Consider the following 7,754-nt stretch of genomic DNA (forward strand, 5'->3'; position numbering starts at 1 on the left):
GCCAAGGCTCCATTGGAGCAGGGATGGCCCGGGCGCTGGGGATGGCTCCTTGGCCTCTGCCCCAGGCACTAGAGTAGCTCTGGTCGCGGCAGAACGATGCCCCGGAGGGGCAGAGCATCGCCCCTGGTGGGCGTGCTGGGTGGATCCCGGTCGGGCGCATGCGGGAGTCTGTCTGACTGTCTCTCCCAGTTTCCAGCTTCAGAAAAATACAAAAAAAAAAAAAAAAAAAAAAAAAAAGATCCTCCTAGAGCCCAACCTGTGGTGGTGCAGTGGATAAAGCATCGACCTGGAACACTGAGGTCGCTGGTTCAAAACCCTGACTTCCCTGGTCAAGGCACATATGGGAGTTGATGTTTCCTGCTCCTCCCCCCTTCTCTCTCTCTCTTTCTCTCTCCTCTCTAAAATGAATAAAATCTTAAAAAACAAAACAAAAAAAATAAAATAAAATAAAAAGATCCCCCAAGAGAAATTTCTGTTTGGTCATCTTAAAACCAAGAACAGTTGTCTTTTGCCTGACCAAGTGGTGGCACAGTGGATAAAGTGTCGAACTAGGATGCCGAGGACCCAGGTTTGAGACCCTGAGGTCGCCAGCTTGAGCGCGGGCTCATATGGTTTGAGCAAGGCTCACCAGCTTGAGCCCAAGGTCACTGGCTTGAGCAAGGGGTCGCTAGGTCTGCTGTAGCCCCCAGTCAAGGCACATATGAGAAATCAATGAACAACTAAGGAACCACAACCAAGAGTTGATGTTTCTCATCTCTCTCCCTTCCTGTCTATCTGCCCCTATCCCTCTCTCTGACTCTCTCTCTGTCTCTGCCACAAAAAAAAAAAAAAGAAAAAAGAAAAAAAAGAACAGTTGTCTTTCTCCTGAAGTCTCAGTTTGTCTGTTCCTTGTGGGCATTGGAAATGTCCCTTGTGTCTTTTTCCTGAGTGGCCAGAACACAGAGCATCAGAGCTGGAACCCACCCACTAATTGTTTTATTTTCCTCTCTGGGGAACCTGCCTTGGCACTGGTAAGGGCTGCCCCTCTGTCCCTGCCCACCAGCTCAGCCAATCATAACCACCCTCTCTCCAGGGCTTGGTTCTGGCCAGCCAATCAGAGCCCTTCCCTAGGATTCGGTCTGTAGAGGACAGAGCCCTTCCCATCCTAACCCCAGGACTGGAAGGCTGCCCCCACTTGACAGTTGCCAGAGAGATTGAGTCCAGTACTCAAAGAGAAGTAGGGATGCGAGAACCCGGAAGTCTTGGTTCTTGTTGTCCCTAATGCCAGTTCTTCCTCTCCTCCTCCCTGTGAGTTAGTTACCTCCATCTTAAGATAGAGTTGGAGTTCTCTTGTCATGCAACAGTCCTAGCTAATAAATTCCTCACATTTGAACAGATTTGACTCTTGAAACTATATTTGTGTGTAATTATGGTAAAAATAAAAACTAAGTAAGAACCCCACAGAGCTTCATCTTCCTACTTCTGGCCTCCCGTCTCCCAGTTCTCGGTTGGCTTCTGGTCAGTTAACAGAGGCCAGCAGCCCTGGGCTTTTTGCTCTGCTGTCCTGAACCACCTCCTGACCTGACAGCGTCCTAGGGACCAAAGGATGGAGAAAGAGCCTCCAGGTTGTTCCACCAAAGATGGAAGACTGGATGTTGGCTGTTCCTGTTCAGCACCCATGCTCAGTGAGGAAACTATGTTTCACTATTAAATGAGGCAAAATGGGAACAGGTCCCAAATCTTTAAAGCATTCTAACACTGGAGTTTGGCATTAGCCATGTTGCAAGTGAGGATGCATTTTAGTTTGTTTTTTATGCAATTTTACATTGATATTTTTCTGCTGTTAATGTTTATATGAAGTTAGTTTTCCTGAACTTTTATAAGAAGGCTTGGTTCAAACAGCCTTTTTTTTTCCCCTTAACATAAGAGATCCTTCTGTTTGGTTGTTTTTTTGGGGGTTTTTTTGTGGGGTTTTTTGGTAGCAGCTTGCTTCGTGACATTTATTGGATTAGCAATCTGGATGCTCTGTCTTCTCGACTTCTATAATTCCCTTGCTCCTCAAATCTTGCTTTTACTCCAAGTCGTTTCTCCTTGAGGGAGGGGGTGTCAAGGAAGGGACTCCGGGAGAGAGCGGTTCAAGAGTTCACCAAGTTATCAAGTTGGACTGACCCAGCCCTTCAAGGTTTTACTGCAGGACCCTCAGGTGTGCCCTCCATCGCAATGGGCAAATGTCTCCCGCTTTTAGCCACCATCCGCAAACTGGCCTGCTGGGTTCTACCTGTTGTTGGGTGCTCATCACTTGCGTGCATTCACTCCAGATAGATGTGTAGACCATGCAGGTCTTATAGTTTTAGTGGTTTGTCCTCACCTGCTTACATTTTGGAGTTTATGGAGATGCCGTTGCACCTGACAATCTGGTCGGCGTTGTATATTGGTTTTGTTTTTTCTACCTAGTTGCTTTTGTATTTTTACTTGGGGAGGAGACACAAAATAGTAATGACCAAAGGAGGCGGCAGGTTCTTTCTGGTTCACGAAGACACCAACGAACAGACTTTTCTTGGTTTACGTAGCCTCCACAATTTTTAATAAAACCTTTGGCACCTGATTAGAAATGAATAAAAGGATTAGAAGAAGTATTCATGAAAAAGCTTGTGAAATGATCATCCATGGTTTAAATCTTTGATGGGGTGCTCCCGTGGTAAATTTAAACTACAGACGTAAGTCAGCCATGCTCATCACTAGTTAGACTGTCTGTGGCTGCTGTGATAGGATTAGCCACCTCAGCATTTCTCTGTGTTCCATGGATAAGCAGCAGGGGTTTCTGTTTTTTTGCACTGTTTCTGGGGAGCAGACCCCAAGCACCCAGCCACAGGTTCCCAGAGGACGCTGTGGGTGTCCCCATGTTCACCGGTGCTCGGTCAGTCCCTCTTCCTCTTGCTGCTATGCGCGCTCTTTACTCTGCAAGCATCTCATTCAGTTGCATTTCTTAAAACCTTGCTCAGTTTATCACCGCATCCTGTGATGTGTGTTCTTCACCACGAGTATCATTCTGCAGACTTTGGAACGTGTCCAAAGCGCCCTACTTTGACAGCAGATAGACAGGAGCATGGGACAATCCCTGGTTACAGTGGCGTTCTGCAAAGCTTGCCAAGATGCTGATTGTCTTTATATACATTTTTAAATATATATATGTTTATGCATCTGGTGCTGAACTGTTTTAGGTCTCCCTCTTGTGGGCTATCTCTGAAATAAAACACACCAATTATTTTTAATAGATACAATGAAGAATTGTAAGTCATTGATGACTGTGAATCCCATGAGTTGAATAGGTCCTTGAACTGTTTTTTTCTTATGAAATGACATGTGTATAAAATGTTTATAGAAAATAATATACAAGTTACCACACGGTCACACACCAGCTTTACCATATTTACTTTAGGTCTTCTAATGAATGAAATAGATACAGTTGAGGGCCCCTGTGTGGCCTCACTTTCTGCACCCTGCCCTGTCCCCAACATAACTATTATTCTGAATTAGGATTTATTAGTCCCATACGTATCTTTACAGTGTTCTCCATATATGGGTATCAATACAGCACGAACGACTGCTTTGCATTTTCTTAGACTTTATAAAGAAGTTAGGTGCATCTTTGACAATCTGCTTTTCTCCCTCAGTGTTATACTGAAGAACTTTGTCCTGGAGGCTCCCATTCTATACTACTGGTTGGAATCAAACTACAATATATGTACAAGCACTCTCCTTCTGGGATATTTCCGTGGTTTTGAATTTTCTCACAGTGAACAACACCATGCTGGACATTCTCCCACTGGGGTACGCATGAGGGGATTTCCCTAGGGCATGCCCTAAGGGCAGATTGCTGGGCCATTATTTTATTTGGCTTCTTCAACTTTCTTAGTTTTGCCAAATTGCTCACAAAAGGATTGGACAACTTGACATCCGTCTATCACTCAAGAGTTTTTTTATATTCCTCTTTCTCATCTGCCCTCCCGTGGCAGCCAGTGGTAGCATGCATTACATATCTTGGCATGGATTTTCTCTTTAATAATAACCTTATGAGGGTGGCACTGGCGTGTCCCATTTATAGGGATCACAGAGGTCCAGGGATCCGTCCCAGGCCACACAGACAACAAGCAGCAAAGCAGCCCTGACCTTGACACAGCCTGGCCTATCTAATCCCGGAGCTGTGACACCAAGATACTTTAAGACTCCAGGGACAGCAGGGAGACACCTTCCTCGGAAGCCTGTTGGCCAGGTGGCTGAGAGTTACAGAAAGAAGAAAAGAAAGGATAAGCCATTCAGCTTCTTAAATTATGAAAGTCATCCTTCATACGAAACAGTATATTTAACATTAACAATAAACAAGGGAAAATGAAACAAAACAACAAAACGGGTCAGAAGGGAATGAGAAAAACAGAAATAAAAGGCATCTAGATACCTAAGGGGGGAAAAAAAGATGTCAGTGTTAGAAAACCAGCATGGGAATAAAACTCACTTTTCAAATCATGTATTCATTTTTCCTCTCAATTCCTAAGAAATCAGCAATCGTTTTTATGATGGCCGTAGGACCCTAACCCTGCTTCGCTCTCTACTTGGAATAGGGACCTAAGCGATGTGCAGTGGACAGGAGGTGGAGAAGAGCCCGGGAAGCCAGGAGGGTGGTATCTGCATCTGACCAGCTGCAGAAAAGGAAAAACAAAAAAGTGAGTCTGGTAGAAGAAAAGAGGAGGAAAAGGGAAATTTATTCCATAGCTGCTCCATGATCAGCCCTCAGAGGAGCTCCAAATTCTATGCTCCTTCTGAGTGTCTGTTTTGCGCTTGTCTACATTGAACTGCGAGTCCTTTGGGGCACGTGGCTCCACACACTTTCTAACAAAACTTCCTCCTCCTTTTATTTTTCAGTAAAAGGAGGAGTTCAGTAATCCAAAAATCTGCAGAGCCTGACATAGCCAGCCTCGGACAGCTACCTGAATTGCAGGAGAAAACCCCCATGGTGCTTGTTTGCTCTGCTTCTGCTAAGACAGCAATAAACGAGTAGGCTATCCCATTAAGGTCGTCTGTGCTTAACCTAGAAAAGACAACATCCAAAACACAGCCTTCAGAGCAAGCCAGAAGTGAAAGTTGTCAGTAAGTGGCACAGAAAGTCAACAGGAAGCCAGAAGTGCGGGGTATGGAAGTGAAACCACTCTTTATAAAGCACATCAAGAACACAGTGGTTGAGGGGGAGGTTTTCTGAGTGTGAGTCAAAGGACGTAAATCATCTTATGTATTTCTCCCCCTCCCGCTGCCCCCCCCACCAGTTTTCATGGTCAAATACACATAACATGAAATTTATCATCTGAACCGTTGTTTAAGTGAGCTGTGTATAAAACACGTGTGTGGGCCCTGGCTGGTTGGCTCAGTGGTAGAGCGTTGGCCTGGCGTGCAGGAGTCCCGGGTTCGATTCCCGGCCAGGGCACACAGGAGAAGCGCCCATCTGCTTCTCCACCCCTCCCCCTCTCCTTCCTCTCTTTCTCTTCCCCTCCCGCAGCCAAGGCTCAGTTGGAGCAAAGTTGGCCTGGGCGCTGAGGATGGCTCCATGGCCTCTGCCTCAGGTGCTAGAATGCCTCTGGATGCAACAGAGCGATGCCCCAGATGGGCAGAGCATCGCCCCCTGGTGGGCGTGCCGGGTGGATCCCAGTCGGGCGCATGTGGGAGTCTGACTGCCTCCCTGTTTCCAACTTCAGAAAAATACAAAAAAAAAAACCCCAAAAACAACAACCACATGTGTGAGGTTATGCAACCATTGCCACCATTCATCTCTGTGACTCTGTTGTCACATCGAGCAGGAACTCCGCCATCCTGCCCTCCCAGTCCCCCAGCCCTGGGCAGCCACCTTTCTCCTTTCTGATTCTGTAATTTTGACTGTTCCAAGTATCTCATGTAAGTGAAACCATTCAGGAGAACAAGCAGCCCCTACTCCCACCCCAGTGTAACCACTGCTTTGGTTACTACTACATAGCACTCTAGAAATACTATGAGGTGTAGAAACAGGACTGTAAGCTCCTGTGTGTCTGGCTTCTGTTGCTCTATCTCATGTCAGTGAGATTCTCCTGTGTCATTGTGTGTAGCTGTGGTTCGGGTGCGTGTTGCTACTTTGCACTTCGTCATAAAGGAGTGACCACAGTGTATTATTCATTCTACGACTGATGACATTTGAGCTGTCTCTGGTTTAGGGCTATTATGAAGAAGAAGGCTTATTTTTAATAATCATCTTATGATAAAGGGACCAAGAAGGAACTTCCCTTTGAGCCTTTCCAGAGAAAACTCAAGAGTGATGTTTGGAGGTCACTATGGCCCATCACACCTGGGCAGTGAGGTATCAAAAGGCTCTGACTCACCCGCTGCCTTTCACATACTTGGAGGCAGATGTCTAGTCCTGGGCAAAACACTGAGTCAGCCTCCTCAGCTGAGAGAGGGTTGGATCTGCTCACACATGTAAAGAAAGAGGAAATTTCACAAGTGTTTGGCTGAAATGCATCTGCTAATATCTAACAGGTGGCCAAATAACCCTTTGGCTCATGAAGTCAGTCGCAGTGTGCTGAAAGCTCGTCCTTTCTGTTTTTATTCCAAAAGAGCTAAAAAGATAAATAAATAAAATAAAAGGAGGTCCAGCCTGGAGGAGGCTAGGATTTCAATTTCCCCCAAACGAGGCTCCTCCCATGTCCTCAGCTGGGGCGGAAGGATTCTAAGACTTTCTCAAAGGACCCTTTGGAAGTCTGGAGGTCCCAGACTTCACCTTGCTGGAGCTCCCAGGCAGGGGCCCCTGGGGGCTGGGACACTCTGTGTGATGTCGTGGGGCTTTATGACCTCACAAAGGTCACAGGTGCTGCATTGTGAGCTGTACCACGTCAGCAGGGCAGCCCGGCCCAGCCCAGTATTTGCTCAGAGTCGAGGCCCCATCAAGTCAGCCATTCAGGAAGTAATCCCATCTTCCAGATCTTTTGGTGAACGTTCCTGCCTAATTCCGCCCGTGACTCAAAGTAGAAAATCCATTGGGAACCAAGCAGCCGCAGTGGCCATGTCAGCGGTAGGTGGGCCAGCTCAGAGATGGGAAGGCTTCTCCACCGAGGCTGGTGGAAAGATTGCATCAAATCGCTGACTCTCATATGAGATGCTGGCTCTGGGGGTTAGGGTAAAGACAATCTGATTTTTTTTTAAAGAGTTATCTCTGACCTAGAGAGGGACTGGCCATCACACTGACTATGGTTCTTGAATATCAGGGCCAATTTTCATGGTATACCTTGTGCTTCTTAAGATTTGTATCAACTGAAGGAGTTATTTACTGAAAAAAAATATTAGGCCTTGACCGGTTGGCTCAGTGGTAGAGCGTCGGCCTGGCGTGCAGGAGTACTGGGCTTGATTCCCGGCCAGGGCACACAGGAGAAGCGCCCATCTGCTTCTCCACCCCTCCCCCTCTCCTTCCTCTCTGTCTCTCTCTTCCCCTCCCACAGCCAAGGATCCATTGGAGCAAAGTTAGCCCGGGCGCTGAGGATGGTCTGTGGCCTCTGCCTTAGGCGGTAGAATGGCTCTGGTTGCAACAGAGCGACGCCCCAGATGGGCAGAGCATCACCCCCTGGTGGGCGTGCTGGGTGGATCCCGGTCGGGCGCATGCGGGAGTCTGACTGACTCCCCATTTCCAACTTCAGAAAAATACAAAAAAAAAAAAAAATTAAATAGGAAAGAAAAAAGCACTTTGTGGTATGAGAAAGTCATAG

The sequence above is a fragment of the Saccopteryx leptura genome, chromosome 5 (genome assembly GCF_036850995.1).
Source record: "Saccopteryx leptura isolate mSacLep1 chromosome 5, mSacLep1_pri_phased_curated, whole genome shotgun sequence".
NCBI lineage: Eukaryota > Metazoa > Chordata > Mammalia > Chiroptera > Emballonuridae > Saccopteryx > Saccopteryx leptura.